A 16,787-nucleotide genomic window follows, 5' to 3' on the forward strand; every position below is an offset into this window, starting at 1 on the left:
TTCATGACATATGCGAGTGATGATAAACTGAATTCTGGTATGGGTCTCTATTATGGACTGAGTGTGGGAAGGGGACAGAGGCGAGGGAAATCATGACTGGGAAAAGGGGCAGGGAGAGGAGAGGGAGCAGGAAGCACCAGAGGGGTATTCTATAATGATTAATAATCCAATTATTTGGAATCAAGTGACCTTGCCTAGTGTCTCAGGGCTGGGTGTGTCTGCAGCCATGCTACCCACCCCCCACCCCAGCTCTGGCACTCCTTCTCACACCCCTCCCTCAGCGCCCCACTCTCACCATTCACAACGTCCTTTGCTCCCGCCGGATTCACTAAGTCGCTTTCCGTTCCATGTTGACAAATACCCTAGCTATATACAGGATGTGTGCCTAAGACTTTTACACAATACTGTACATCTACTCTGTATCCCCTTTGGTGCCAATATGTCGTTTCCCAAGATGTGCTGTCAAGAACATCTGACAGCACTCTCAAATGCCTTATCCATAATATCGCTTCTATTCCCAGGACTCCATTCCTCCAGATACAAAGACTAGCATTTCAAAACCAGTCATGATTATTTCCTGTACCATTTTAATGATGATTTTACATGGACCCATGCTGATCATCTTTGAGTACCTGCCCATCATGTATTTTTAAAACAAATAGTCAGAGGAACTTTACAAAATTGATCAGAATCAGGTTTATTTCCATTGACATACTGTATGTCATGAAACAGAAGAGAGTCTGAGATGCTGGAAATCTTGAGCACCACACACACAAAATGCCTGAGGAGCTCAGCAAATCAGGCCGCATCTATGGAGGGAAATAAACAGTTTCAGGCCAAGACTGAAATAGAAGGAAGCAGAGGCCAAAATAAGAAGATGGGGGTGAGGGGGATGCACGAGAAAGGAGAGCAAGCAGGCCGGGGATTGGTGAAGTAAGAAGTAAGAAGCTGGGAGGTGATAGGTAGAAGAGGTAACAGGCTAATGAATAAGGAATATGATAGGCCAGTGGATCATGGAAGCAAGAGAAGAAGGATGGGCACCAGATGGACATGGGAAGAGAAAAAAAAGAGCAAGAAAGAAACCAGAACGGGGAATGGAAAAAGAGAGAAGGAAGGAGGGTGATGAAACTTACAGAAGTTAGAGAAATTGATGTTCATGCCATCAGACAGAACATGAGGTGTTGCTCCTCCAACCTGCGGACTCACTTTCAGGACTGAAGCTCATGTTCTTCGTATTATCTGTTTACCTTTTTATCATTTGCACAGTTTGTCCTCTACACACATTGAATGTTTGTTATTCTTTGTTGTGTATGGTTTTTCATGGATTCTATTTCTTTGTTTTCCTGTGAGTGCCACAAGAAAATGAATTTCAAGATTTATATGGTATAAATTTACTTTGGGTTTGGCCTTATTATGGAAGTAGAGGAGGCCATGGACAAACATGTTAGAATGAAAGTGGGTAATCAAATTGAAATAGGTGTCTCGCAGGAGATCCCACCTTTTGTGGCAGACGGAGCAAAGGTGCTTATCATTGCACTGTCCACTGGCATTCCTTTATTGCCTCTTCATAAAGTGCTATCCAAAAAATAACCCTCTGCCAACTCAACAGATGAGGGATGACTTAAAATTAAAATCCACAGAAAAAATACAAAATCTCATTAAAGATCCTGTTCACTGCAGAAGACGTAAACAGATGACAAAACGATTATTGACTATAAGAAGGGTGCATGAAAAGTGACTGAGCAGAGACATTAAAATGAACAGAAATAATTTTACAATTAAACTTAGAAATAATGGATTGTCAGGAATTGTGTTAATTGTTTAAAACAGATATTGGCAACACTGTACATGAAAGTAAGAAAAAGGCTGACAAATTCTATTATGTCCATATGTATCATAGTGGATAAGTTTATCATCACATACATTCTGAGATCAGTGAAAGGCTGCACCAAAATAATAATTTAAAAATCACAGCATCGAGGAAAAAGTAAGAGTACTGCAGGGCACTATCCTCCAGCTGACTTCCTTCAGATGATTTTAAATGAAATAGAACAGAGCATTGAAAATTCCTTAACTATATTTTTTCAAAGCTTTCTGATCTGGAATCAGTTGCTTTCGATTAGCAAATTGGATGTTACAAGTGAAGAGGGGAGGGCTGAATTCTTGAGGGACTGTAAGTGTCTTTTGGTAGTTAGGGTAACATAGATCAACATGACCAAAGCTCTGCATCCCCAGTTTCATTCTATTAGTCTTTCTTCAAGATCTGCTATTCTTCCTGAGCATGGAATTAAACATTAGCTGAGGCCCACAGGATGTGTTGTAAATATTTAGCTCAATTTCTTTGTTTATATTTTCTAAGCCATGCCAAATAAAACCAAGATCCAATATCCCTTTTGAATAGTCTCCTTAGCAGATCTCACTGAAAGGGGGTTGGCATGGTAGTGTAGTGGTTAGCACAACAGTTTACAGTACCAGTGCCTGGTGTTCAATTCCCACCACTGCCTATAAGGAGTTTGTGCGTTCCCCCGGTGACTGCCTGAATTTTCTCCAGGTGCTCTGGTTTCCTCCCATAATCTATTTCCTGTCCACTGGTCTTAGATGGTAACTAAACTTTTAGGCCAGATTTTATTTGTCATTTCTTAGATCCATAGGGAACTGCTGTCAACCCCTCTCTCTCACCCAAACATGCAGACAGAAGTCATGTCCCAGTATATATACTGCTTTCTATCAGTCCTAGTACTGATCAGTCCCAGTACAGCTACTGCTCTTTAACAACTGTGCTGCATATAAAGTTTCATTTTCAAAGAAGTTCAACTTTATTGATTCTTCATGGTGAATTTCTGTTCTTATACCAAACCTAATGATTTTATGAAAAAGAGAAAATCTGTAGATGCTGGAAATCAAAGCAACACACACAAAACGCTGGAGAAACTCAGCAGGCCAGGGAACATCTATGAAAACGAGTACAGTCGGCATTTCAGGCCGAGACCCTTTGGCAGGAATGGAGAAAAGAGCGGAGGAGTAGATGTAAAAGGCAGGAGGAGGGGAGAGACGAACACAAGGTGATAGGTGAAACCTGGAGGGGGAGGGATGAAGTAAAGAGCTGGGAAGTTGATTGGTGAAAGAGACAGAAGTCCATGGAAGAAAGAAAAGGGGGAAGGAGCACCAGAGGGGGGCGATGGGCGGGCAAGGAGATAAGGTGAGAGAGGGAAAAGGGGATGGGAAATGGTGAAGGAGGGGGTGGCATTACCAGAAGTTTGAGAAATCAATGTTCATGCCATTCCAAATGGAATATAGTATGTTATTCCCCCAACCAAAGTGTGGCCTCATCACGACAAAGTACTTCTGAATTTCTGACTCCTCTCACGTTAGTTATTTGACCTGCATTTTCTCCAAGCATTCAAGCAAGAGGTATTTCACTCATTTATGAAATAAAATCCTTAACTACTATGAACTGAGTTATTTTTATAAACTGATGTAATGATGGCTGTAGGTCTAATTGTAATATGTTATCATGCAATGTTGAGCTAGATATCTGGTAATTAAATATTGAACAGGTAAGAACTGAAGATGTAGCAGCAGGTGGCAGCCTCCTGATTCTTCTAACCTGCTCCACCATTTATTGAGTATGTGGCTGGCCGTCTACCTCAGCATCACTTTCCTGTACTTTTGGTTTCCTTAACACCTGAAGTGAGTGGCAGGGCGGAGATACAAAACAAAGAAAACAAAATCTCCACCAAAGGAAGTGTAAATCGCTCCTTCCTGCTGCTAGCCTGCACGTCACCCTTGGACAAGGTGCACCACCCAAATGACTTTCATCATTTTAACAAGGACTGAACTAAGATGAATCAGGTTTAATACCTCCGGCACATGTGAAATTTGATAACTTTGCGGCAGCAGCACAATGCAATAAATAGTAAGTATAGAGAAAAAACTGAATGACAGTAAAATATGTATGTAAACGTGAGTAGTTAAATTAAGATAAGTAGTGTAAAAAACAGCATTTTTTAAAGAAGTAGTGAGGTAGTGTTTATGGGTTCAACCTCCATTTAGAAACCGGATGGCAGAGGAGAAGAAGGTGTTCCTGAATCATCGAGAGTGTGCCTTCAGGCTCCTGTATCTCCTTCCTGATGGTAGCAATGAAAAGAGGGCATGTCCTGGGTGACGGGGGACCTTGGTGATGGAAGCCATTTTTCTGAGGCCACTCCTTGAAAATGTTTTGGATACTATGGAGGCTAGTACCCAGGACAGAGCAGACTAATTTACAACTCTCTGCAGCTTACTACGATCCTATGCTGTAGCAAACTCCACCCACAGACAGCAAAAACCTGAAACCAAAAACTCACAGCTCACAAACCTTCACTTCACCCTTTAGTTTGATTTGTTTAATGTTAGTCACAAGATTCCAGGCTTTGATAAATTGTCTTAATGCAAGCAATTAATTTCAGGTGCCCTCTAAGGATCAAATGACAATTTACTGAGTAATCAAATCTAAATTAACTTCTTAAAATTAAAAACATTTTTCAGATAACATTTATTACCTAAAATGCATTCAGATCATAAAGCTATGCATAATATACCAGTGACTTTAAAGAGACAAGATGCAATCCACCGATCAAGACCTTGGACCTAGCACAAGTGTTCTTTTCTGCAGCAGAGATCTCTGCCTTTCTGTGTGCTTCTGAGATCTAGACTGCTTACAAAAGGTAAGGCACTGGGAAGCTGTCACCAATGCTGTCCCAACAAAATCCTGCAAACTTACAGGAACAATAAGCCAACTAAAGTCAGTGTTCTCTGCCATACAGCAGTGGGCTGCATCTCAAATAACAAAGAGGGAAATAGAGAGCTCGGTGACATAATGTCATGGCAACAACCTTTTCCTAAATATCAACAAAACAAAAGATCTTGAACAAAACTTCAGAGTTCCCAAGTGAGAACATCACCAATCCTGATCCAACCCCACTGACGTCAAAAATGCTCACCAACACCAACCTTCCTCAGGTTGAAATGAATGCTAACATTGCATTTGCCTTCCTCACCACCGACTCTAACTGCACGTTAACCTTTAGAGTGTTCTGCACAAAGACTCCCAAGTGGAGATGCAGCTCGATGACCTTCATCCAGGAGTCAGGGAGAGTGAGGAGGTGATAGAGAGGAGCTATAGGCAGGTAGTCACTCCGGGGCCTGGGGAAGCAGATATGTGGGTAACAGTCAGGAGAGGGAAGGACAAGAAGCAGATGCTAGAGAGTACCCCAGTGGCTGTCCCCCTTAACAATAAATACTCCTGTCTGAGCACTGTTGGGGGAGACGGCCTACTGCGCCTCTGGCACAGAGTCTGGCCCTGTGGCTCAGATGGGTAGGGAAAGGAAGGGAATGGCAGCAGTGATAGGGGACTCTGTAGTTAGGGGTTCAGACAGGTGATTCTGTGGATGCAGGAAAGAAACATGGATGGTAGTTTGCCTCCCAGGTGCCAGGGTCCAGGATGTTTCTGATCGTGTCCACGATATCCTGAAGTGGGAAGGAGAACAGCCAGAGGTCATGGTACATTTTGGTACCAACGACATAGGTAGGAAAAGGGAAGAGATCCTGAAAGCAGACTACAGGGAGTTAGGAAGGAAGTTGAGACACAGGACCGCAAAGGTAGTAATCTTGGGATTACTGCCTGTGCCACATGACAGTGAAAACAGGAATAGAATGAGGTGGAGGTTAAATGTGTGGCTGAGGGATTGGAGCAGGGGGCAGGGATTCAGAATTCTGGATCATTGGGACCTCTTCTGGGGCTGGTGTGACCTGTACAAAAAGGATGGGTTGCACTTGAATCTGAGGGGGGCCAATATCCTGGCAGGGAGGTTTGCAAAGGCTATTGGGGAGAGTTTAAACTAGAATTCTGGGGGGTGGGAACCAAATTGAAGTGACAGAGGAAAGGGAGGTTGGCTCACAAATAGAGAACGCTTGGAGGCAGTGCGAAATGGAGGATAGGCAGGTGACAGAGAAGGGATGCACTCAGACCGATGGTTTGAGATGTGTCTATTTTGATGTTGTGGCCACTGCAGAGACTTGGATGGTGTAGGGGCAGGAATGGGTAACTTCAAGTGCCAGGCTTCATATATTTCAGAAAGGACAGGGAGGGAGGCAAAAGAGGTAGGGGCATGGCACTGTTGATCAGAGATAGTGTCATGGCTGCAGAAAAGGAGGACGTCATGGAGGGGTTGTCTACGGAGTCTCTGTGGGTGGAAGTTAGGAATAGAAAGGGGATCAATAACTCTACTGGGTGTTTTTTATTGACCACCCAATAGTAACAGAGACATTGAGGAGCAGACAGGGAGACAGATTCTGGAAAGCAGTAATAATAACAGGGTTGTTGTGGTGGGAGATTTTAATTTTCAAATACGAATTGGCATCTCCCTAGAGTGAGAGGTTTAGATGGGGTGGAGTTTGTTAGGTGTGTTCAGGAAGATTTTCCTGACACAATATGTAGATAAGCCTACAAGAGGAGAGGCTGTACTTGATCTGGTATTGGGAAAAGAACCTGGTGTCAGATCTCTCAGTGGGAGAGCATTTTGAAGATAGTGATCACAATTCTAAAGGCATTGACCAGACAAGTTAGGAAAGTGCTTAATTGGAGTAAGAGGAAAGGTGAAGCTATCAGGCAGGAACTTGGAAGCATAAATTGGGAACAGATGTTCTCAGGGAAATGTACGGAAGAAATGTGGCAAATGTTCAGGGGATGTTTGCATGGAGTTCTGCGTAGATACGTTCCAATTAATCGAAAAGGATGGTAGGGTACAGGAACCATGGTGTACAAAGGCTGTTGTAAAGCTAGTCAAGAAGAAAAGAAGAGCTTACGAAAGGTTCAAAAAACTAGGTAATGATAGAGATCTAAAAGATTAAGGCTAGCAGGAAGGAGCTTAAAAATGAAATTAGGAGAGCCAGAAGGGGCCATGAGAAGGCCTTGGTGGACAGGATTAAGGAAAACCCCAAGGCATTCTACAAGTATGTGAAGAGCAAGAGGATAAGATGTGAGGGAATAGGACCAATCAAGTGTGACAGTGGGAAAGTGTGTATGCCACTGGAGTTGATGGCAGAGGTACTTAATCGATACATTGCTTCAGTATTCACTACGGAAAAGGATCTTGGCGATTGTAGGGATTACTTGCAGCAGACTGAAAAGCTTGAGCATGTAGATATTAAGGAAGAGGATGTGCTGGAGCTTTTGGAAAGCATCAAGTTGGATAAGTCACTGGGACCGGATGGGATGTACCCCAGGCTACTATGGGAAGAGAGGGAGGAGATTGCTGAGTCTCTGGCGATGATCTTTGCATCATCAATGAGGACGGGAGAGGTTCCGGAGGATTGGAGGGTTGCAGATGTTGTTCCCTTATTCAAGAAAGGGAGTAGGGATAGCCCAGGAAATTATAGACCAGTGAGTCTTACTTCAGACGTTGGTAAGTTGATGGAGGAGATCCTGAGAGGCAGGATTTATGAACATTTGGAGAGGCATAATATGATTAGGAATAGTCAGCATGGCTTTGTCAAAGGCAGGTCGTGCCTTATGAGCCTGATTGGATTTTTTGAGGATGTAACTAAACACATTGATGAAGGAAGAGCAGTAGATGTAGTGTATATGGATTTCAGCAAGACATTTGATAAGGTACCCCATGCAAGGCTTATTGAGAAAATAAGGAGGCATGGGATCCAAGGGGACATTGCTTTGTGGATCCAGAATTGGCTTGCCCACAGAAGGCAAAGAGTGGTCGTAGACGGGTCACATTCTGCATGGAGGTTGGTGACCAGTGGTGTGCCTCAGCGATCTGTTCTGGGACCCCTACTCTTCGTGATTTTTGTAAATGACCTGGATGAGGAAGTGGAGGGATGGGTTAGTAAATTTGCTGATGACACAGAGGGTGGCTCTGTGGTTAAGAAGGCATAAGGTGCATTGGCCTTCATCAATCGTGGGATTGAGTTTAAGAGCCAAGAGGTAATGTTGCAGCTGTATAGGACCCTGGTCAGACCCCACTTGAAGTACTGTGCTCAATTCTGGTCACCTGACTACAGGAAGAATGTGGAAACCATAGAAAGGGTGCAGAGGAGATCTACAAGGATGTTGCCTGGATTGGGGAGTGTGCCTTATGAGAATAGGTTGAGTGAACTTGGCTTTTTCTTCTTGGAGCGATGGAAGATGAGAGGCGACCTGATAGAGGTGTACAGGATGATGAGAGGCATTGATCGTGTGGATAGTCAGAGGCTTTTTCTCAGGGCTGAAATGGCTAGCAGGAGAGAGCATAGTTTGAAGGTGCTTGGAAGTAGGTACAGAGGAGATATCAGGGGTAAGTTTTTTACACAGAGAGTGGTGAGTACGTGGAATGGACTGCCAGCGGCGGTGGTGGAGGCGGAAACGATAGGGTCTTTTAAAAGACTTCTGGATGGATACATGGAGCTTAGAAAGATAGAGGGCTGTGGGTAAGCCTAGGTAGTTCTAAGGTAAGGACCATGTTTGGCACAGATTTGTGGGCCGAAGGGCCTGTATTGTGCTGTGGGTTTTCTATGTTTCTATGTTTCAATGTTTTCCTTTGCATCTCAGATGTTTGGATTTTCTGTCCATTTAGAAAATAGTCCCCACATTTATTTCTACTACAAATGTGCATGACGATGCATTTTCCAACATTGTATTTCATTTACCACTCTCTTGCTCATTCTCCTAATCTGTCTTAAATCCTTCTGCAGGCTACCTGTTTCCACACACAGTACCTGCCCTTCCGTCAATCTTTGTATCATCTGCAAACTTGGCAACAAAGCCATCAATTAGAGAGACTGGGCTTGTACACGCTGGAATTAAGGAGATTGAGGGGGGATCTGATTAAGACATATAAGATTATTAAGGGATTGGACAAGATAGAGGCAGGAAATATGTTCCAGATGCTGGGAGAGTCCAGTACCAGAGGGCATGGTTTAAGAATAAGGGGTAGGTCCTTTAGGACAGAGTTGAGGAGGAACTTCTTCTCCCAGAGAGTTGTGGAGGTGTGGAATGCGCTGCCTCAGAAGGCAGTGGAGGCCAATTCTCTGGATGCTTTCAAGAAGGAGCTAGATAGGTATCTAAAAATGCAAACAACAGGAATTCTGCAGATGCTGGAGATTCAAGCAACACACATAAAAGTTGCTGGTGAACGCAGCAGGCCAGGCAGCATCTCTAGGAAGAGGTGCAGTCGAAGTTTCAGGCTGAGACCCTTCGTCAGGACTCACTGAAGGAAGAGTGAGTAAGAGATTTGAAAGTTGGAGGGGGAGGGGGAGATCCAAAATGATAGGAGAAGACAGGAGGGGGAGGGATAGAGCCAAGAGCTGGACAGGTGATAGGCAAAAGGAATACGAGAGGATCATGGGACAGGAGGTCCGGGAAGAAAGACAAGGGGGGGGGGGACCCAGAGGATGAGCAAGGGGTATATTCAGAGGGACAGAGGGAGAAAAAGGAGAGTGAGAGAAAGAATGTGTGTATAAAAATAAGTAACAGATGGGTACGAGGGGGAGGTGGGGCATTAGCTGTATAAAAATAAGTAATAGATGGGGTGTATAAAAATAAGTAACAGATGGGGTTACTTAAGATAGGTATCTTATGAATAGGGGAATCAAGGGTTATGGGGACAAGGCAGGAACCGGGTATTGATAGTAGATTATCAGCCATGCTCTCAGAATGGCGGTGCAGGCTCGAAGGGCCGAATGGTCTACTTCTGCACCTATTGTCTATTGTCAATTCCATCAGCTAAATCATTGATGTACAGCATAAAAAGAAGTGGTCCCAATACCAACAATAAAGTTGACTCTTGGACTCTGTATCTACCTTGTTATGATCTTGCACTTTATGGTTTACCTGCACTGTACTTTTTTGGTGGCTTTTACACTTTATTCTGTATTTTATTTTACCTTATTCTCGTTCAATGTACTGTGTAATGATTTGGTCAGTATAAACAGCAGGCAAGACAAGCTGTTCACTGTACCTTGGTACATGTGACAATAATAAACTAGTGCCAATAGTTACACTTAATCATCTACATTAGCATCTCTCAGCAAGAACTCCTGCAAACTATGTACTAGTCAGCCTCATATGCAGGGGTGGCAAACCCCGGCACACATGCCCAATATGGTACATGTAAAAATGTTGTTGGCATGCTGTAGATGGTGTTGCTTTTCGATTCCTTACATCCCATCCAAAATAAAAAAGATACATAATGATTACTTTTGCTGCCAAATTAATCAGTGATATTTTTATGACCCGAGAGCAGTGATATACTTCCACAGAAAACATCTCACGCCAGCTTGGTGAGAACAAGTGATGCTGGATGATATACTTTGAAATCCTCCCCGACTTGGTGTACACATCAGTGTTTGGATAGTAAATTGGTTACAAAAACAATACCATTTACTAAAATATTGTTTTTCAATTGTCTTTTTAAAAGATTACCGTTAATGATTTTTGAACAGTTTTTCCAAAATGCTTAATTTATTTCAATCTGTCTCTGTTATACTTCATTAATAGTAAAACAATATATACATGTATGAAAGCACTGGGACTCTTCCCTTTTCCTTTAAAACCCCATAAATATTGTATCTAATTCCTTAATCAATGATAATTCCTGCTCAATATTATGCAGACTCGAGGAAATCTGCAGATGCTGGAAATTCAAACAACACACACAAAAAATGCTGGTGGAACGCAGCAGGCCAGGCCACATCTATAGGAAGAGGTACAGTCGACGTTTCGGGCCAGGACCCTTCGTCGGGACTAACTGAAAGAAGAGGTAATAAGAGATTTGAAAGTAGGAGGGGGAGGGGGAGATCCAAAATGATAGGAGAAGACAGGAGGGGGAGGGATGGAGCCAAGAGCTGGAAAATTGATTGGCAAAAGGGATACCAGACTGGAGAAGGGAGAGGATCATGGGATGGGGAGAAGGAGGGGATCAACTTTCAACTTTCCAGCTCCTATCATTTCAGATCTCCCTTCCCCCTCCTACTTTCAAATCTCCTACTATCTCTTCTTTCAGTTAGTCCTGATGAAGGGTCCTGGCCCGAAACATCGACTGTACCTCCTCCTATAGATGCTGCCTGGCCTGCTGCGTTCCACCAGCATTTTTTGTGTGTGTTGCTCAATATTACTGTGGCTTGCAAGAAACATCTTTAGAAGATTGTCAATATTTGGGTGCACACTCTCAAAAAGTTCGCCACCTCTGCTCTATGGAAATCGAGATGTTCTGGGAGATCAACAAGTTTCAGACAGGACACCAGGGCATCCTTCACCAAGTTAGGTTCATAAATTCAGAGTGGAAGCAAATTCTTCTCAATTACAAGAAGTTATTACAAGGTGAGCACGGCTGAGCAGAAAGGAATTACTGGGTAGATACTTCTCCCTGTTCAAAGTAAACAGTTGTATTGAAAAAAACAGCCTGTCTGTTGCTAACAACATATCAGCCAATAACTTGGGAGGCAGAGCAGAGAATATCCCTGGTATAACAGCAAACAAGCCATTTGTACAGCACTTGCGCAGTCAACAATGTCAATTTCAGTAAACAAAGCCCATTTAAAGAGCAAACAAAGCACAATTTATGACAGAGACTTGTCCCAATAAAAGCAGTTTGGCTTGAAAAGAATGCAGTAAATGGGAGATAATTGCATTCGAATTATGCACATAAAATCAATCTAAGTCATTTAATGCAAAGCAGTAGCCAGGCTTAAATGATAGTGCAGTTAGACAGCTATCCATATGGGTATAGCATTGCTTCTATATACCGACTTGGGCAAACAAGAAAAATGCCAACCTGATGATGGAGTCCCCTTTTACTCACTATTAGCAACCATCCTGCTTTCAGTTTTGCTGAACAGTCTATTAGTAAGTCGACTGATATGGTATTTCTTCCTTCAGTTTGTAATCAGACCCTAATAACTTTAAATTCCCTGGTGTTATCTTTCATGTCTTGGGTCTAGCATGTAAGAACAATAATGAAAAAAGCATGGTTCTACTTTCTTCGAGGTTTGAGAAGATTCAGCATGTTTTCTAAAACTTTGAAAAACTTCTATAGATGTGTGGTGGAGAGTGTATTGACTGGTTGCACCATGAGCTGGGATGGAAACACCAATGCCTTTGTACAAAAAAACCTACAAAAAGTAATGGATACAAAGCACTCCATCACAGATAAAGCCCTCCCCACTATTGAGCACAACTAAATGGAGTGCTGTCGCAGGAAAGCAGCATCCATCATAAAAGGGCCCCTACCATCCAGGCCATGCTCTGTTCTCACTGCTGCCATCCAGAGGAAGGTACAGGAGCCTCAGGAAAGCACACTTGCATCACCGGGTACATGACAATTATTACCCATCAACCATCAGGCTCTTGAACCAGAGGGATAACTTCACTCAACTTCACTCGCCCCATCACTGAACTGCTCCCACTGAAATGGACTCAATTTGGACCATAAGACCATAAGACATAGGAGCAGAATTAGGCCATTCATTCCATTGAGCCTGCCCCGCCATTCCATCATGGCTGATCCCAGATCCCACTCAACCCCAGACACCTGCCTTCTTGCCATATCCTTTGATGTCCTGAAACTATCAACTTCCATCTTAAATATACCCATGGACATGGCTTCCACCGCAGTCTGTGGCAGAGTATTCACTACTCTCTGGCTTACAAAATTCCTCCTTACCTCTGTTCTAAAAGGTTGCTCCTCAATTTTGAGGCTGTGTCCTCTAGTTCTGGATAACCTCACCATAGGAAACATCCTCTCCACATCCACTCTATCTAGATCTTTCAATATTCAGTAGGTTTCAATGAGATCCCCACACATTCCTATAAGACTCTTCATCTCATGTTCTTAATATTTATTGTGTGGTCGTGCTGATACGCAACGAGTGAAAGCAACACTGGCAGTCATAGCAAGACGATTTGAGTACAGGAGCAGGGAGGTACTACTGCAGTTGTACAAGGCCTTGGTGAGACCACACCTGGAGTATTGTGTGCAGTTTTGGTCCCCTAATCTGAGGAAAGACATTCTTGTCATAGAGGGAGTACAAAGAAGCTTCACCAGATTGATTCCTGGGATGGCAAGACTTTCATATGATGAACAACTGGATCGACTAGGCTTATACTCGCTGGAATTTAGAAGATTGAGGGAGGATCTTATTGAAATGTATAAAATCCTAAAGGGATTGGACAGGCTAGATGCAGGAAGATTGTTCCCGATGTTGGGGAAGTCCAGAACGAGGGGTCACAGTTTAAGGATAAAGGGGAAGCCTTTTAGGACTGAGATGAAAGAATTCTCTGCCACAGGAAACAGTTGAGGCCAGTTCATTGGCCATATCTAAGAGGGAGTTAGATATGGCCCTTGTGGCTAAAGGGATCAGGGGGTATGGAGAGAAGGCAGGTACAGGGTTCTGAGTTGGATGATCAGCCATGATCATACTGAATGGCGGTGCAGGCTCGAAGGGCTGAATGGCCTACTCCTGCACCTATTTTCTATGTTTCTATGTAACACACTGAGTCGAGCAGGGTCTGGTTGAACTGTTTACTGCTTCAATCCGCGTGTGCTTAAGTGCCCGCTCCCAGCATCCCCTGCTCCTTGCGGGGCGGAAGTGATGTCGGCTTCCGGGCCAAGGTCTGCCCAGCACTCAGAGCCCTCTCGGTTGCCGCTGGCTGCGGACTCGCCCGCGACTGCTGGAGCCGGTTCGCTTGCCGTGTGGGTGAGCCGCCACAATTGCTTATATTATTAACATTATTCTTTCTTTTGTTTCCTCTTTTTTTCATATTTGCATTTTAATTTCACATTAGTTGATGTCCGTCCTGATGGGTGCAGTCTTACACTGATTCTATTGTGATTGCCCCAACGAAAATGAATCTCAGAGTTATATGTGTTGACATACACGTACTTTGAACTTGAAATATTTCTTGCTTTATTACAGATTACCAACATGCTTGAGTTCATTTTCCCTTTTGCTCTTATTGAACATTGGCTTATGGAAAAGATTTAGTGATTCCAGTTTTCTTTCAGTAGTCTCAATAATTGCTGCAATGTATATTTGATTGTTTTTCTTCCAAGTACCATGTTCATGTTTAGCAGTGTGACTTGCCTTTCCCTAAATTCTCACAAAACCCTAGCTCAATGACTGAAGCATTAATCTGTTTTCTACCTGTACAAAAGTGGACTGGTCTGCTATACCTTATTATAATTTCTGCATCTGTGTGACTTCAGTATTTCTGTTCTTTTCTGCATCTATGCTACTTTACAGTATCTAAAATTATATGTTCTTCATTGGCATTGAACGTGTTGTCATGGGTTTGGTTACTTCAGGTCTCCTCTTCATTGGCTGCAATGTGGTTGCTGGGAAACATTGGCTGTGAACAAGGTCCCCTCCCACATTCATCCAACAAGAGGATAATTGTCAGCTTGTATAATAAATACTCTTTGCAATGCCCACACAAACTTTCATAAACAAAGGTTATGTAGCAATCGTTGAAAATCAAAAAAAAAATCAAATCAGGATCTGAAAATCAGAAATAAAAATGGAAAATGTTTGGAAGTTGTAATGAAAGGGTCTGAATCTGTCTCTCTCTTCACAGATGCTGCCTGACCTGCTGAGTATGTCAGGTTCTTCCTGTTTTTATGTAACAATTATCTATGGCAACTCATGTAGTTCAATTGTGATTTAAAATGGTTTAATGATACGGGCACATAATTAGCCATTTGTATAATGGGTTTAGTGCCTTAACATCAGTCAATTATTTCCCAAAGGAGTTTTCAGATGGACAAGGATGTGTTGTTTGTATATAGAAGGTAGAAATCCAAGACAGCAGAAGAGACTGAATAAAGTGAAGACAGGAAATGGCTAAGTCATTAGTTTTCATTAATTCTGCACAATAGGCTGTGGGTGGCACGTTAGCATAGCGGTTAGAGCAACATTATTACATCGCCAGCTGCGAGATCGGAGTTCGATTCCCACCGCTGTCTTTCAGGAGTTTGTACATTTGCACAACCTCACTGCTTTGTGTTTCCACTCCTAGCCCTCAAAACAGCTATTGTTACTTTAAGATTAGTTCCCACATCACATTGTGTTTTGAACGGATAACTGGCAAGCATTTCGATTAAGGGTCATATAATTATAGATGCAAATATAAAAATCTATCAAAGTATCACCAAAGTACTCAAATATCATCACACTCAGGATCAGTAGTTTTTGGAAATTGAGACAGGAATTGCGACACAGGACCTGATTTGTGAAACATGCAAAATATTTTATTTCATTGAGACACCATCAAATCTATACACTTACTAAATATTTCACCTAAAATTTTCCAGCTTGTATTCTTTCCTCTCCCTCTACCACCTTATTCAGGGTTCTTCCCCTTTCCTTTCCAGTCCTCAGCGTGAAAAGTCAACTGCTTCCTCTCCATAGATGCTGTCTGACCTGTTAAGTCCCTCCAGCATTTTGTGTGGTTGCTTTGGATTTCCAGCATCTGCAGAATCTCTTGTGTTTATGATCTATTAAATATCTGTTCTTAAATTAAACTGACCCCTTTTTGGTAATGCAGTCCTCTAATAACAGGAAATGCTAATTACATTGGAAGCATTTTAGATAAAATCAATTAAAACAAAAAATCTGTCAGATCTTTCATATGAAGCAAAAGAAGAAAATGTCACCAATAGGGTCACCATCTGAAAGACGAATAAAACACAACATTATAAGCACATTATCAGAACTAGTACAAGATGGCAAATTGGAGAGTGTGTGGTCATGTACTTTGGTGGAAGAAATAAACGGGCAGACTATTATTTAGATGGAGAAAGAATTCAAAATGCAGAGATGCAAAGGGACTTGGGAGTCCTTGTGCAGGATACCCTAAAAGTTAACTTCCAGGTTGAGTCCATGGTGAAGAAGGCAAATGCAATGTTGGTATTCATTTCTAGAGGTATAGAATATAAGAGCAGGGCTGTGATGTTGAGGCTCTACAAGGCACTAGTGAAACATTGGAGAGGGTTCAGAGAAGATTCACGAGAATGATTCCAGGAATGAAAGGGTATGAGGAATGTTTGGCTGCTCTTGGGCTGTATTCCCTTGAGTTCAGGAGAATGAGGGGGGATCTCATAGAAACATTCCAAATGTTAAAAGGCCTAAACAGATTAGATATGGCCCAGTTATTTCCCATGGTAGGGGACTCTAGGACAAGAGGGCACAAATTCAGGATTGAAAGACGTCCATTTAGAACAAAGATGCAGAGAAATTACTTTAGTCAGAGGGCGGTAGATTTGTGGAATTTGTTGCCACAAGCGGCTGTGGAGGCCAAGTCTTTGAGTGCATTTAACGCAAACTTAGATAGGTTCTTGATTAGCCAGGGCATCAAAGGGTATGGGGAGAAGGCAGGGGAGTGGGGATGACTGGAAGAATTGGACTGGCCCACGACTGAATGGCAGAGCAGACTCAATGGGCCGAATGGCCTATCCTACATCTTATGGTCTTATGGACAACTCAAAATCTTTTGCCTTATCTCTATAAATTCCTTTTCAGAACTGGCCTATTTAAAATTCTAGTTCTTTCAGGATGATGTGCTTCAAAGGAATTGAATTTATTTTGTATGATTTCTATTTTCCTTCATTTCCAATTCAAGACTCTAATTCACAAGTTTTCTCTGAAGAACCTATTCAGAGATTCCTCAATTTTTATGGGTTTTTTCTCCATCTGAGTCACAGTGTAGGTGACGGATAGAGTGGGGGTGTCTTTAATGAAAAGCAATGCACACAAAATGCTGA

This window comes from Mobula hypostoma, chromosome 2, assembly GCF_963921235.1.
Source record: "Mobula hypostoma chromosome 2, sMobHyp1.1, whole genome shotgun sequence".
NCBI lineage: Eukaryota > Metazoa > Chordata > Chondrichthyes > Myliobatiformes > Myliobatidae > Mobula > Mobula hypostoma.